General features: G+C 47.0%; 5 non-coding genes across 5 annotated transcripts; all 5 read right to left on the bottom strand.

Annotated features, from left to right (window-relative positions):
• Window positions 1-5,640: 5,640 nt before the first annotated feature.
• On the bottom strand, window positions 5,641-5,713 carry Trnak-cuu (transfer RNA lysine (anticodon CUU)). Its single transcript has one exon. It is a non-coding gene; the product is annotated as a tRNA-Lys (tRNA).
• A 451-nt stretch (window positions 5,714-6,164) lies between these two features.
• Trnar-ucg (transfer RNA arginine (anticodon UCG)) lies at window positions 6,165-6,237 on the bottom strand. Its single transcript has one exon. It is a non-coding gene; the product is annotated as a tRNA-Arg (tRNA).
• A 504-nt stretch (window positions 6,238-6,741) lies between these two features.
• On the bottom strand, window positions 6,742-6,813 carry Trnat-agu (transfer RNA threonine (anticodon AGU)). The gene has a single exon. It is a non-coding gene; the product is annotated as a tRNA-Thr (tRNA).
• An 861-nt stretch (window positions 6,814-7,674) lies between these two features.
• On the bottom strand, window positions 7,675-7,747 carry Trnar-ucg (transfer RNA arginine (anticodon UCG)). The gene has a single exon. It is a non-coding gene; the product is annotated as a tRNA-Arg (tRNA).
• Window positions 7,748-14,273: 6,526 nt separating this feature from the next.
• Window positions 14,274-14,346, bottom strand: Trnar-ucu (transfer RNA arginine (anticodon UCU)). The gene has a single exon. It is a non-coding gene; the product is annotated as a tRNA-Arg (tRNA).
• Window positions 14,347-15,146: the final 800 nt, after the last annotated feature.

Here is a 15,146-nt window from a genome sequence, read left to right as displayed (position 1 = left end):
CGCCGACAAGAGCGTAGCATCATCTTGTAGGTTCCGAGAGACTGGTAGGTCAGATAGGACTTCCCTGACCCCTACATTCATGTGGGACTCCCTCTCGTAAAGAAGTTTATATGACTGTGTGACCTCTCGGACGATATCCATTTGTGCGTCAACGCGTCGCCCATCCTCCGTCTCGGTAATGAGATGCCTCTTGCGTCTTCTGCGTTCTTGAATGATATGGTGGAGGGAAGGTCGTTCACCACGAACATCATCAGTCGTCCTCGCTCGCACCCGCACACCCGCAAGACGTACGGCGTTGATACGAAGCAATTGTGCCTTGACGCGTTGTACTCAGGCGACGGCGGTTGTACAGCCAGTTCGCGGAGAGCAGTATAGTAGAAATCAGTAGTCGCAGTATACCAGCGCGCTTGGTCGCGTCCATAGCTGACTAATGTTCGGCACAGTGCGGGTTTTGCACACCATAACCACCATTGAAGTACAGAACGGTAGGCGGGTAAACGCCGGTGGCAATTGCTCCATGTGGACTCGACTGCGCGTCTGCAATTTATCTCATCAAGAAGGGCCACATTGAGGCGCCACGGACCCCTACTTCGGCGGACGCGCTGGTGGGGAAGGGTGAGAGTACACACATATGCGAGGTGATCCGTGAACGCTGCCGGCCACATCTCAGCGTCGACAACGGCCGATCGTAGGCCGCGGGTGACGTAGACTCGATCCAAACGGCTCGCAGAGTGACTAGTAAAGTAGGTGTGTGCTCGACGGTCGCCGTGTTGGATGATCCAGGTGTCCAACAAGGCCAAGTCCTGTACAAGTGCCTGGAGTGCCGGGCAGGTGGTATAGTGTGGCTCCTGGTCGGATGGGCGGAGCACACAATTAAAATCGCAGCCTACTACCAAGTGGTCGGTAGTGCCCTGGAAGAGCGGGGCTACATCTTCGGCAAAAAAGGTGCGCCGTTCTCTCCTTTTGCCGGTGCCTGAAGGAGCATATAAGTTCACCAGACGTACTGTACCAATCGTGAGTGCGACCCCCCGGGCCGACGGTAAATAGGAGACATCAGTGGCCATTATCCCTTCCCGCCGTACCTCCGCCGCCCACATCTGCAGGCATAGTGTAGGCGTCATATCCGTAGGCATCGAGACAGAGTCCTGATCGGACTTCTTGAAGGAAAACAACGTCCAGATCCGCAGCACGTAACGTATCCTTCAGCATACGGGTCTTGACATCAGATGTAATGCCATTGACATTGATCGTGGCGAGGCGGTATGCCTGGTCCATCAAGTCTCGGGAGGTGACCATGGTATGACAGGAGGGCAGTAGTCGTGACGTGGAGCGCCGGTCTTGCGAAGTGCTAGGCAGCGACGAGAGGTGCTCATGCTGCCCTAGGCGTCTGTCGCCGGCCGCGTAGACGCTGCCATCGGCATCGGTACATCGTCTTGGTCCTGTAACGCATCCTGAAACTCCATCTCCTGCGCCCAGTCGCCCAGGGACGTTGACACCACTGGATCTCGAGAGGCAGACGGAGGCAAGGGTGCATCCCCGGTGTCGGAGCTGCGGTGATCTCCCGCATCCCCATGTGGTCCAGGCCCAGCGGTAGTGGGAGAAGACGTCGAACCGTGTGAGACGGTAGGGTTGCCTGTGTCGGCGCGGTGGAGCGGTTGAGGCACCTCGTCATCCAGCGGTGGCGCCTCGGGCTGTTCTACGTCGTCGGTTGTCTTGCGCCGCTTCTTATGACGCTTGGGTGATTTCTGCTTACGCTGCCGCGCCTCTGTTTCCGACGTAGGGCAAGGGGAGGACGCTGCATCCTGTGCTTCAACTTCCATCGCACCGTCGGCGAGCCGTTGTGACGGTGCGCCGGGGTCCGACGAAAGGACATCAGTAGCATCAGCACTGAAAGACGCTTGGGGCTCCGTGGAAGCTACTGCAGGGTCCTCCAAAGCTCGCACCAATACAGTGGGGTCGTCATATACAGCTGGCGTCTCCCGTCTCGCCGCCGCAACATACGTAATCGGCAGAGAGGTCGGTGTCGACGGACGAATCTGGTCGGTCGAGGGTGTCTGCACGAGACGGCGTTGCAGGCATTCGGTACGCATGTGTCCCGTCTGTCCACAACCGGAGCAGGTTCTCGGCTGACCGTCGTAAATAATTATTGCCCTGCAACCAGCGATCGTGAGATACGAAGGAATATGGCGATGCAGGTCAATACGGACTTGTCGCACCCCGTTAAGGACAGGGTAGGTGTCGAAGGTCTTCCATTTTTCTGCCGTGTGGCCGAGAACTGTTCCATAGGGTCGAAGAGCAAGGGTGACCTAATCTGCTGGAACTTCAAAAGGGAGCTCAAACACGCGCATATTTTGGATTCCCAATCCAGCACGTTCAAGCGTCACCACACCCACGTTTCCGTCTGAGTGGCAGAACCGATAACCTGCCGTCGAGCGTCTGAGAAGTTTGTCACATGCTTCATCGTCAGTGAACTTAAGATATACGACGCTGGAGACAATAGATAAGTGGATACCGATCAGCTCGTTAGGATCAACATGTATCACATCGCGTAAAAAACGCTGTACTTCGTGGGCCTTGGGTCTAGAGTACGTAGTGTCGAACTGCAGCTTGATCGTGGCTTTCCGATACGAAAGAGCCATCGTGTGTCAGGAACATGACGGCAATACGTAACACTAGCGCGCCGGCGCGGTAAACAACAACACACCCGGAAACGCGACACGGAGCGGCCGGGACGTACCGCACCGCTCCACAGCCAAAGGCCGAATTGCCAACTGAGCTACGCCCCATGCACGACCAAATTGGCTATTCCCCATACTTTGCGACTCTGATGCGCACGGACACGATGGTTGGTTGGTTTGTAGCGCTGAAGGGAGCAGAGTACAAAGGCGCGGACACGTTCATATACACAAAAGTTCCAAGGAGTTTCGATGCTCTGGTATTACAAATGCAAATTCCGTCTGTTTTTAACGTCTTAAATTGAAAGAGCCGTCACAAATTGCTCCGTTTTCACTCCTTGTCGACAATCATACAGCACCTGAGGTAACAAACACATCTCGAGCCCCATTGTGCACTCCATTATTCATGCCAACTCAGTGCCTCGCTCTTTACTACTGTGTACCAATCTTGTCGTCCAACTGCAAAACACTGGGCCACAACAAGTTTCCGCGTCTCCATTGCACTGCGCATACTACGAAACGCTCCCCAAACTAGGCATTCACCCACGCAGCCGACTTTTCCGACTTTCCACGACGCTCACGCTAGTGACAGCATTATTTATAATTCGACGTCGCGCCAAAGCGAATGAGCACATTTCGCCTACGGCTTAGGCCGCCCTTCTAGTGTGGATGCTCGGTGTCTGCAGGCAGCGAGGGTCTGCAAGCTTCCTGTCTTCGCACCTATGTCACCTGTGCTTGCTTGTCAGAGACAGACTATCGCAAAACATACAACTCACTCCATGAATTGATTGCTACGGCATCTGTTGTCAGCAGTCACAACTAGCAACACCAGTAGCAGCCGACTGCACGCAAAGAATAGGAATGTGCAGTGGGATTTACGTGAACTCGGCGCAAGGCAGATCTTTCCGACATAGGCTTGAGAATCTTACGAGAACACTTGCACTGTTTCTAAATTAAGTGAAGGCGTGGGAGGAGGGTGCTTCCCGCGCACTAATAACAGCACGCTTGCCAATTGTGGATGCTAATCATTCGCTTGTATCTTCCTAGACACATCTGCTGGCTGTGAATTATTCCACTAGCATTGCAAGGTGCGCATGTAGGTGTGTTAAAATTCTGCAGGCACTGGGTATTGATCCCAGTACCTCTCACATACTAAGCGAGCGCTCTACCATCAGAGCGACGCCCGCCCCCCGAAAACTAATGGTGCTACATACAGCAATATATACGACACAGACCCATGCACTCCCATTATTCAGCAGACAAACATTACTCTCTATGTATCCGTTAGGGTGTCTTTCAGGTTTCGTATATTCTGTATCGAATCGTAGTTGTCCACAATGAAAGTGGCACGTATAACGTCGAAAATAGAGTTCGGACACCGCTCTGAGTAAGACGAACGTGTTGTCCAGCCTCTAGACTTCAATGAGGTTAAGCCGTGATACCTAAGACAGATCTGCACTCGATGACACCTCGATAACAGCCGGTCCCCACACTTACATCTTGCTCTCCTTACGTCAGTATACATCATATCAGTCTGTGACGCTGGCTTTGCAACATCTTGCGTGCCTTTAGGTTCGCCGAGACCAACACTTACCATGCACTGACCACAAAAAATGTAGGCGCCGCGGCTTGAGCCCTGGACCTTTCACATGCGAAGCGAACGCTCTACCAACTGAGCTACGCCCCATGCACGACCGTACTGCGCTATTCCCCATTCTTTGCGACTCTGATGCGCACGGACACGATGGTTGGTTGGTTTGTAGCGGTGAAGGGAGCAGAGTACAAAGGCGCGGGCACGTTCATATACACAAAGGTTCCAAGTACTATCGATGCTCTGGTATTACAAATGCAAATTCCGTCTGTTTTTAACATCATATCAGTCTGTGACGGTGGCTTTGCAACATCTTGCGTGCCTTTAGGTTCGCCGCGACCAACACTTACCATGCACTGACCACAACAAAATGGAGGCGCCGCGGCTTGAACCCTGGACCTTTCACATGCGAAGTGAACGTTACGCCCCATGCACGATCAAACTGCGCTATTCCCCATTCTTTGGGACTCTGATGTGCACGGACACGATGGTTGGTTGGTTTGTAGCGAGGAAGGGAGCAGAGTACAAAGGCGCGGACACGTTCATATACACAAAAGTTCCAAGTAGTTTCGATGCTCTGGTATTACAAATGCAAATTCCGTCTGTTTTTAACGTCTTAAATTGAAAGAGCCGTCACAAATTGCTCCGTTATCACTCCTTGTCGACAATCATACAGCACCTGAGGTAACAAACACATCTCGAGCACCATTGTGCACTCCATTACGACGACGACGACGACGACCGCGAGAGGCTCTGAGATTTGTGAGAAATACATCTATAAAATGTAATTCAGACTGCCTCGTCCCACCTTATGCCGTACCGCTTTGGCAAATGCTTTATCTGCGCCATTCGCCTTAATCACATCTGAGAGTAATTCTTAATAAAACGCCTGTCGCTAATTGTTCGTCATCACAGATACTGTTTGCTATACGGCCACGACGCGCAACTGATTTCCAAAATTCGTCTTCCTCCTGTAAGGATAGAACACACGACCCCTGGTTTACTAGACCATTGCTCTACCACTGAGCTAAAGAGGTGCGGCCTAGCGGCACTTTTGCGTACTTCGTCCGTACGGTCGTCTGAATCATCAGACTTCAGCTGAGAACACTTCATATTTTCAACAAATATTTGCAGCTATGGCGACCCATTACTGCTTGGCTACACATTTGACACGTAGGCGATGTTCTCTCTAAACAAAACCACTTGCACTTCAGAACATGACTTTCACACATGTCTACAAAATCACCTTCACCTTCAAATACAGTTTCTTGCGACTGATGGAGACGTAGGCAAATTTTAAAGTTGCTATTTCCATTACATCACGTTAATCAGAAAAACGGTAATTTACAACTGCAGCGGAAAAAAATTCCGTTCCGCCCAGTGCAGGGCTCGAACCCACGACCCTGTGATTAAGAGTCTCATGCTCTACCGACTGAGCTAGCCGTGCTAACTCGTTGGATACCTGCTGGGTAGCAGATCACACAGTACTCGTTTGGGTTGGTTGCTCCCATACAGAATCCCTCCATGCTGCCTAATGTTTTCCTAACGTCACACTCGTCACGTACTTCACTTTTATTTCGTAATCATTTCTGAGAGGTAAAGGAGTTGCATAACAATCTGCAGAGCTAGCGGTGTCAAAATTAACACACATATTGATGTGACTCAAAAGCTGAACGAGTTACTTTCCGACGTTGTTTTAGATGTGCAAGTGCCAGTCAAAACTCGGGGTGACGGCACTCTGCCGACCATTTCGCTAGTTAACACTGGTCTTGTTGTGTGTGTTTCAAGGTCAAGACCATCTCCAAGCACAAAATGGTACACAGCAACATTCAGACGGTTTCGTACTGCTCAATTGCTACATTAAAACGGTATGTATCTTTTTCAGAACTGGAAAAACACGACCGTGGCAGGATTCGAACCTGTAATCTTCGGATCCGAAGTCCAACGCCTTATCTATTAGGCCACACGGTCACTGACGACCAAGTATAACTTATATACGACTCATCTCGAAACGCTCACACCCCCTCTGGAATTGTGTTTTCGTTCCACACAGCCGCTGCCCCTTGCTCTATCCCACCAATTCGTTACATTCAACCTCTTACGAGACCGACCAAATATAGAATGGCAAACAAGACCACACACTTTGTGCATTCGGAATCGAAGGCAGGGTGTCCCTCGCCGCATTTGCTACGTTGGCCATTTGCCACTTCTGCAGAAACGGCGGCGGCGACGCCGACGACGACGACGACGACCGCGGGAGGCTCTGAGATTTGTGAGAAATACATCTATAAAATGTAACTCAGACTACCTCGTCCCACCTTATGCCGTACCGCTTTGGCAAATGCTTTATCTGCGCCATTCGCCGTAATCACATCTGAGAGTAATTCTTAATAAAACGCCTGTCGCTAATTGTTCGTCATCACAGATACTGTTTGCTATACGGCCACGACGCGCAACTGATTTCCAAAACTCGTCTTCCTCCTGTGAGAATGGAACTCACGACTCCTGGTTTACTAGACCAGTGCTCTACCACTGAGCTAAAGAGGCGCGGCCTAGCGGCAATTTTGTGAACTTCGTCCGTACGGTCGTCTGAATCATCAGGCTTCAGCTGACAACACTTCATATTTTCAACTAATATTTGCACCTATGGCGACCCATTACTGCTTGGCTACACATCTGACACATAGCCGATGTTCTCTCCAAATAAAACCACTTGCACTTCAGAACATGACTTTCACACATGTCTACAAAATCACCTTCACCTTCAAATACAGTTTCTTGCGACTGATGGTGTCGTAGGCAAATTTTAAAGTTGCTATTTCCATTACATCACGTGAATCAGAAAAACGGTAATTTACATCTGCAGCGGAAAAAAATTCCGTTCCGCCCAGCGTAGGGCTCGAACCCAAGACTCTGTGATTAAGAGTCTCATGCTCTATCGACTGAGCTAGCCGTGCTAACTCGTTGCATACCTGCTGGGTAGCAGATCACACAGTACTCGTTTGGGTTGGTTGCTCCCATACAGATTCCCTCCATGCTGCCTAATGTTTTCCTAATGTCACACTCGTCACGTACTTCACTTTTATTTCATAATCATTTCTGAGAGGTAAAGGAGTTGCATGACAATCTGCAGAGCTAGCAGCGTCAAAATTAACATACATACTTGATGTGACTCAAAAGCTGAACGAGTTACTTTCCGACGTTGTTTTAGATGTGCAAGTGCCAGTCAAAACTCGCGGTGACGGCACTCTGCCGACCATTTCGCTAGTTAACACCGGTCTTGTTGTGTGTGTTTCAAGGTCAAGACCATCTCCAAGCACAAAATGGTCAACAGCAACATTCAGACGGTTTCGTACTGCACAATTGCTACATTAAAACGGTATGTTTCTTTTTCAGAACTGAAAAACACGACCGTGACAGGATTCGAACCTGCAATCTTCGGATCCGAAGTCCTACGCCTTATCCATTAGGCCACACGGTCATTGACGACCAAGTATATCTTATATACGACTCATCTCGAAACGCTCACACCCCCTGAGGAATTGTGTTTTCGTTCCACACAGCCGCTGCCCCTTACTGTTTCCCACCCATTCGTTACATTCAGCCTCTTACGAGACCGACCAAACATAGACAGGAAAACAAGACCACACACTCTGCGCATTCTGAATCGATGGCAGGGTGTCTCTCGCCGCATTTGCTACGATAGCCATTTGCTACTTCTGCAGAAGCGGCGGCGGCGACGACGACGACGACGACGACCGCGAGAGGCTCTGAGATTTGTGAGAAATACATCTATAAAATGTAATTCAGACTGCCTCGTCCCACCTTATGCCGTACCGCTTTGGCAAATGCTTTATCTGCGCCATTCGCCTTAATCACATCTGAGAGTAATTCTTAATAAAACGCCTGTCGCTAATTGTTCGTCATCACAGATACTGTTTGCTATACGGCCATGACGGGCAACTGATTTCCAAAATTCGTCTTCCTCCTGTGAGGATGGAACTCACGACTCCTGGTTTACTAGACCAGTGCTCTACCACTTTTTTTATATATATATAGCGTGACAGCATTCGAACCTGTAATCTTCAGATCCGAAGTCCGACGCCTGATCCATTTTTTTTTATTTTTTAGTCTGGCGCCTTGGACCGCTTTTTATTGTTTCTTATAAGGATGCATATCAGTAGGCGCATGACTGGGACAACGAGGGCAGGGGTCAAAGAACTCGAGGGCTTGCCACGATGCCCCCACCATCACTCCCACCGAATGGCTCCTTCAGTGCATTTTAATTGTTATAGAAAAGCGGGTATAGTCGTGTATATTTTTCGCCTGCTCTCTTTGTTGTGGTAAGGAGCACTGGTTGTACGACATCTGGGGGTGAGATCCCATTGCAAAGCTGTCATTCGAGTTTTCTGTCAACAGACATTCGGGTACTAAACATGTGATCATATTGGAATATACATCGAGCATTTATGAGACACTTATTGGGTTGCTGACGTAACAAAAATGGATAAAAGAGGAGGCATTTCCTTCATCTTGAACGTAGATTCATACTTCACTTCTGCAGTACTCCTATAATAGTAGATTTAGTGTTAGACTGTGCGCTTTAACCAACACCTATTCGTTCGAATAAAATGATCAGCATGTTTCCATACATTTTCCTGTGGTCTGCATATTGCTTAATGTTGCTGTACTCCATTTGCATAAAAAGCTTCAATTCCGTTTCGTCGTCACCACCTATTTTATTGATAAAGTAATGGACAAACTGTCCCATTAACCAATGTAATGCATTATTTTTGGTTTTGGGGTAATACTTAGTTTCAGGTCTGAAAAGCACCATAGGAGTAATGGAATTGGGTGACGTTCGTTGCAGTAGTGCAAGACGTTTCCTGAGCCAATGCCAGTTGTTGAGATTTCCAGCACACGTAAATCTATGAATCACAGTGTCAACTTGTTTACATTTCTGACATAAGGGGGTTTCAGCTTTCCCAATTTTATAAAGCCGCTCGTTGGTGCTGACAATATTATTGACGGCTTTGTACCATGCCGTTATCACATGTGAATTGAGCCCGTTAAAACTAATATTCTCCCAAATTGCATCCCAGTTGTGACTCATATATTTCGTAGCAATTTCATTTTGTCCTTCATATTGTTGTCTTTGTCTCATGATATCTCTGGCTGTAATTTGCAGTGAAGTTCTGAGTTTCTCGTTAACATAGCTCAATTCTGTGTACAAGATCCTAACGTATCGCAGGCGGGGGTTAATTTGTTGTACGTCTGCCAGTGGTTGAAGGCTTTCTGGTTGGACACATTTAAACAATTGTGTAGTAATACTGCCGGGGTTGGCGTGAAATATGTTTAAAGACCTTTTTATGAAAAGCGCAGATGCTTTATTGCGTATGTCCACCAGTCCGAGGCCTCCATTTCTAGGATGTAGGGTCGCAGTTCTTAGGTTAACCCTGAAGATTTCCCCCTTCCATAAGAAATTTGCAACCCTCGACATTATTTTCTGAGCTATCAACTTCGGCAAGGGAAAAACTTGTGCCATATAGAATGCCTTTGAGAGAATGCATAAGTCGTTGTGAGTTCTCAATAAGTCCCCCTTGAATCTTTGTTAATATCTCTTTCCAATTGAGGGCTGTCATCCTCATTGGACATGCCGTCAGGATTGTCCCCAGGGTTTTATGGGTGGTAACTGACTTCGCCCGATCGATGTGTATCCGTTCAAGACCCCGCATTCCCAGGATTGTACTTTTATTTTCGTTTGTTGTCGCACCGGATGGGCGGCAGTAGTTTTGAAGAATGGCCCCTAGTCGAATTACATCATCCTGCCCTCTTATGACAACACCAACATCGTCAGCGTAGGCTCTCACTTCAGTTTTCCTGCCAGTTATAGTTATGCCCTTTAACCTTTCATGAACACTTCTTAAAAAGGGCTCTAACGACACAACAAACAAAAACATAGATAAGGGACTTCCCTGTGGGATGCCGCGGTTTATTTGAATTTGCCGCGTCACCTGACCGTTGACAGCTAATTTAGCGTTCAGACCAGTAGCAACATTTTTTATAACATTAACTGTTTTGTGGACGAGTCCCATTTTTGTCAGTACCTCAAATAGGAAGCGGTGATTCACCGAGTCGAAAGCCTTATTAAAATCTATAAAAAGTAAAGCACATTTGATGGAAACCGATGCTAAGGCGATGATGTCTCTATATTCAGATATCGTATTGAAAATACTTCTATTTGCTGCACATGACTGATGTTGACTAATTAATTTGTCGGTCAGAGGTGAGAGTCTCTTTTTTAAAATCCTGCATACTATTTTGTAGTCAGTGTTTAAAAGGGAAATAGGGCGGTAATTGTTTAACTTTTCGTCCCTTTGTTTTTCGGTAAAAGTACAATTTTGCTGTCTTTAAAATCTGCAGGTATCGTCTGCTCGCTAAAAATCTCATTGACAATGCATGTAAACGTGTCACCAATTAAAAACCAGAACTTTCTGTAAAATTCTACAGGGAGTCCGTCGGGTCCAGCAGATTTATTCACCGGGGACTTGGTTATTGTCTCACGAACCTCTTCGTTACTGACTTCAGAAAGGATATCGTCGTTTTCAGAACTTGTCAATTGTGGGGATAAAACACTGAGAAACTCTCGCAGAGACCCCTCGTGAGGTGGGCTGGAGGAATATAATGCATAGTAGTACTGGTATACTGCATTTAGAATCTCCTTCTGAGACGTCAGTGTTGTCCCATTGGGGGTTTTAAGTTCACTAATAACAGTGCGTCGCCTATTCTTTGCATGCCGAAGCAGATGATATAAGGATGTTGTTTCATCATCTACCACCGACTTCGCCTTTGACTTCAGTTTTAAACCTCCCATCTGTTGTCTTTTAATGGCGAGTAATTTCGCTTTGGTGTGTCTGATGTCTTGTAATCTAATGGTTGACACGTTTGCCTGTTCATAGATGTCCCGCAACAAACTGTAATAAAATTCCATACTGTTTTTTTAACTCCCACGCTCTTTCTCTGCTGTATCTGATACACACTTTTCTCAGTCTCGGCTTTGCAACCTTAATCCACCAGTCTAATACTGTGGGGTGCCTCTCGATCGACCGCAGACATAAGGTCCACGCATCCGATACCGCGTCTGCCAAACCTTGCTCTTTTAAGAGAGAGACGTTTAGATGCCACTGGTTCCTAAAAATCTGAATCGGCTGTGGAGCTAAAATATGCACGCCTTCATACTGCAGTGGTCACTAAAATATACAGGTACGATTTCTGAATTTAGTAGACATCTTTCCAAGTTTTGGGAAACATAAATTCTGTCTATTCTACTGCGCGAAGTCGGTGTTATGTACGTATATTCAACCTTCGTTGGATATTTTAGTTCCCATGCGTCCCTAAGTTTTAGGTAGGTTACTAGGCGTTTAAGTTCCAAAGAACCGTTAAAATGTGGTTGTTGATCTTTACGATTTAACACACAGTTAAAATCACCGCCCATTATAAAACTGTTTTGGTTTCGACGTAATAAATATATAAGTTCCTCTTTATAAAATGCTGCCCTGTCCTGTCTATTACTATTTCCTGAGGGCGCGTATAAGTTAATCAATGTGGTACCTAAAACGTTAATACTAATTGCCCTTCCAGATTCCAACCGCTCCACTTGAGATACGGGAATCCCTTCCCTGAGCAGAACCGCTGTTCCTGTATGTGTTTGACAAGATACGTTAACAATTGCGGTGTATCCTGGTATTACAAATTCCGTCGTTACAACCTCCTGTAGCAAAGCGATATCGGTTCCAGAGTCATACAAAAATTCCTTGAGAGCAGCTAGCTTTAATGAGGTTCGAATTTTATTTATATTGATCGTTGTGATAGAGTATGCTTGCATCTCTAACTTGCTATTGGCCACCGATAAAGTTGGTCAAAAAAAAAAAACTGTTGTACTTTTGGAGTGCTGAGATCCGGTTTAGAACTACAGTCATTCAGAACTTGGTAGCAGTCCTAGTAACACGGGCGCTAAACGTTAGTTTGTCTGCCATTGTCATCCTGCACCTTAGTACTGAGGGGCTGTTCGACATTGAGTGTGTCAGGAGGCTCATCTGGAGCACCTTCTCTGACAATTTGATATCGTATTTTTTTCTGTGATTTTACGTCTGACTTTTCCGCTTTTTGTTTGGCTTGGGTGCGAGAAACAGTAAGATTCGGTTGTGGTTTTAGCGTACGGCGGTGGACGCCCTGAAAACCCTGACCTGATTTTGTTGTGGCAACACTCGACGCGGCCGCTTCAGCAGCAGTGTCTAGAGAGACCTGGTTTGTAAACACTGCCTGCTGTTTACATGCTACCTTCGTTTGTTGTGATGCTTGCGACGGTGTTTGCTTATTTTCCGGTTCAGGAGTAGACACTTTCTCTTGTTTACACTCTGGTGCCGGTTGCTGTGCTGTTGCGGTGTCGTGGTGTTGTTGTTCTACCGCTTTCGCGAAGTTCCCGTAGGTAAACAGCTGATTATCGCTGTTTTCAGCTGGGCAAGTTGTCACTGCTTGGGGGACTTCTACTTTCTCGCTGTCGGCAGCTGCCGTTGCATTTTCTGGCAGTGAGCGAGATGTATCAGAAACTGCAATTAAATCCACTTGCATACCGTTTTGGGGCACATGCAGATTTTCATCGCCAGGTTTCTGTTTACGTACTGCAGGAGATTGTCGGGAGGTGTCATCATCAGAATGATAATCTGTATGTTCAAGTGGTCGTTTTTTGGTTAGTACGTCTAACTCACGGGCAGAGGAATCACAATTGAAGCGTGTTACCAGGGGTGGAAAATCACTGCCATCAACTGCAATAGTTCCAGAACTAGGTACAGGATCCGAACCCTCACCCTGTTTGGCTGTGTTATCGGTTGCCAAAACTTCGCTCAAGGTCATCTTGCGGCGTTGGACTAAATGTGTTTTTAGAACAAAGACACGACGCAGACAGTCCTGCCTTAAATGACCCGATTCATTGCATATATGGCACGTAGGGGTTTGACCAGTATAAATCACGTGTGCTTTATGCCCGTCAACAGTTATATGAGATGGGATATTCGTCTTTACTTCCATCTCTACCAAACGAATACCATTGAAGCTCTGAATTTTAAATTGCTTCGACCAACGTTCGTTAACTATATCCTTTACCTCAACATATTGAGACAGGGCAACCTTGATTTTCTCATTATCTATCTCGATAGGTAAATTTAACACCCGCACAGATCTATAAAGAGCATCAGCTCTCCTGATAGCCACTTTACTTGTAGTGCCGTCTCTATGCAAAAATTCGACATAATACCCGAATTTTCCAATAATTTTATCGACCGAAACGGGATCCAAAAACATTACGAAAACACAGTAGTTGTCAGTATCTAGCTGAGTAGTATGCACCTTATCAGAATTTATGCCAAGTACCTGATCAAGCCAATCATGAATTTCCAGAGCAGTCGGCTGAACACGTCGTGTTTCCTTAGCGAAGGCAAAAAACAGCGTATTCTTCCTCACAGTTGTAGCCATGGTATGCAGTAATCAAGGGGAGATACCGGTAATTTCCGAAAACTCCACAAACGACAAATAATCGTCGATAGAAAACAAAAAAAAAAAACAGATCACACAGGAGGCAGAAGAATCACAAGCTACACACGAATAAAATCACAAAACTCAAAAACACCGAAACGCAAAAGTAAACACTGGCGAAACACTGACTACATGCAGCAAAAGGAGGCACGTCCGTACGCGTCGGCAGCTAGAGCCAGAAAAAACGCAACTGATTTCCAAAATTCGTTTTACTCCTGTGAGGATGGAACTCACGACTCCTGATTTACTAGACCTGTGTCTACCACTGAGCTAAAGAGGCACAGGTCTTGTTGTGTGTGTTTCAAGCTCAAGACCATCTCCAAGCACAAAATGGTCAACAGCAACATTCAGACGGTTTCGTATTGCACAATTGCTACATTAAAACGCTATGTTTGTTTTTCAGAAATAGAAAAACACGACCGTGACAGGAATCGAACCTGCAATTTTCGGATAAGAAGTCCGACGCCTTGTCCATTAGGCCACACGGTCACTGACGACCAAGTATAACTTATATACGACTCATCTCGAAACGCTCACACCCCCTGAGGAATTGTGTTTTCGTTCCACACAGCCGCTGCCCCTGCCTCTCTCCCACCTATTCGTTACATTCAACCTCTTACGAGACCGACCAAACATAGACAGGAAAACAAGACCACACACTTTGCGCATTCGGAATCGATGGCAGGGTGTCCCTCGCCGCATTTGCTACGATGGCCATTTGCTACTTCTGCAGAAGCGGCGGCGACGACGACGACGACGACGACGACGACGACCGCAAGAGGCTCAGAGATTTGTGAGAAATACAACTATAAAATGTAATTCAGACTGCCTCGTCCCACCTTATGCCGTACCGCTTTGGCAAATGCTTTATCTGCGCCATTCGCCTTAATCACATCTGAGAGTAATTCTTAACAAAACGCCTGTCGCTAATTGTTCTTCATCACAGATACTGTTTGCTATACGTCCATGACGCGCAACTGATTTCCAAAATTGGTCTTCCTCCTGTGAGGATGGAACTCATGAGCCCTGGTTTACTAGACCAGTGCTCTACCACTGAGCCAAAGAGGCGCGGCGTAGCGGAACTTTTGCGTTCTTCGTCCGTACGGTCGTCTGAATCATCAGCCTTCAGCTGACAACACTTCATATTTTCGACTAATAATTGTAGCTATGGCGACCCATTACTGCTTGGCTACACATCTGACACGTAGCCGATGTTCTCTCCAAACAAAACCACCTGCACTTCAGAACATGACTTTCACACATGTCTACAAAATCACCTTCACCTTCAA

This window comes from Schistocerca gregaria, chromosome 10 (genome assembly GCF_023897955.1).
Source record: "Schistocerca gregaria isolate iqSchGreg1 chromosome 10, iqSchGreg1.2, whole genome shotgun sequence".
Lineage (NCBI taxonomy): Eukaryota > Metazoa > Arthropoda > Insecta > Orthoptera > Acrididae > Schistocerca > Schistocerca gregaria.
This window is presented reverse-complemented; position numbering and strand designations above follow the sequence as displayed.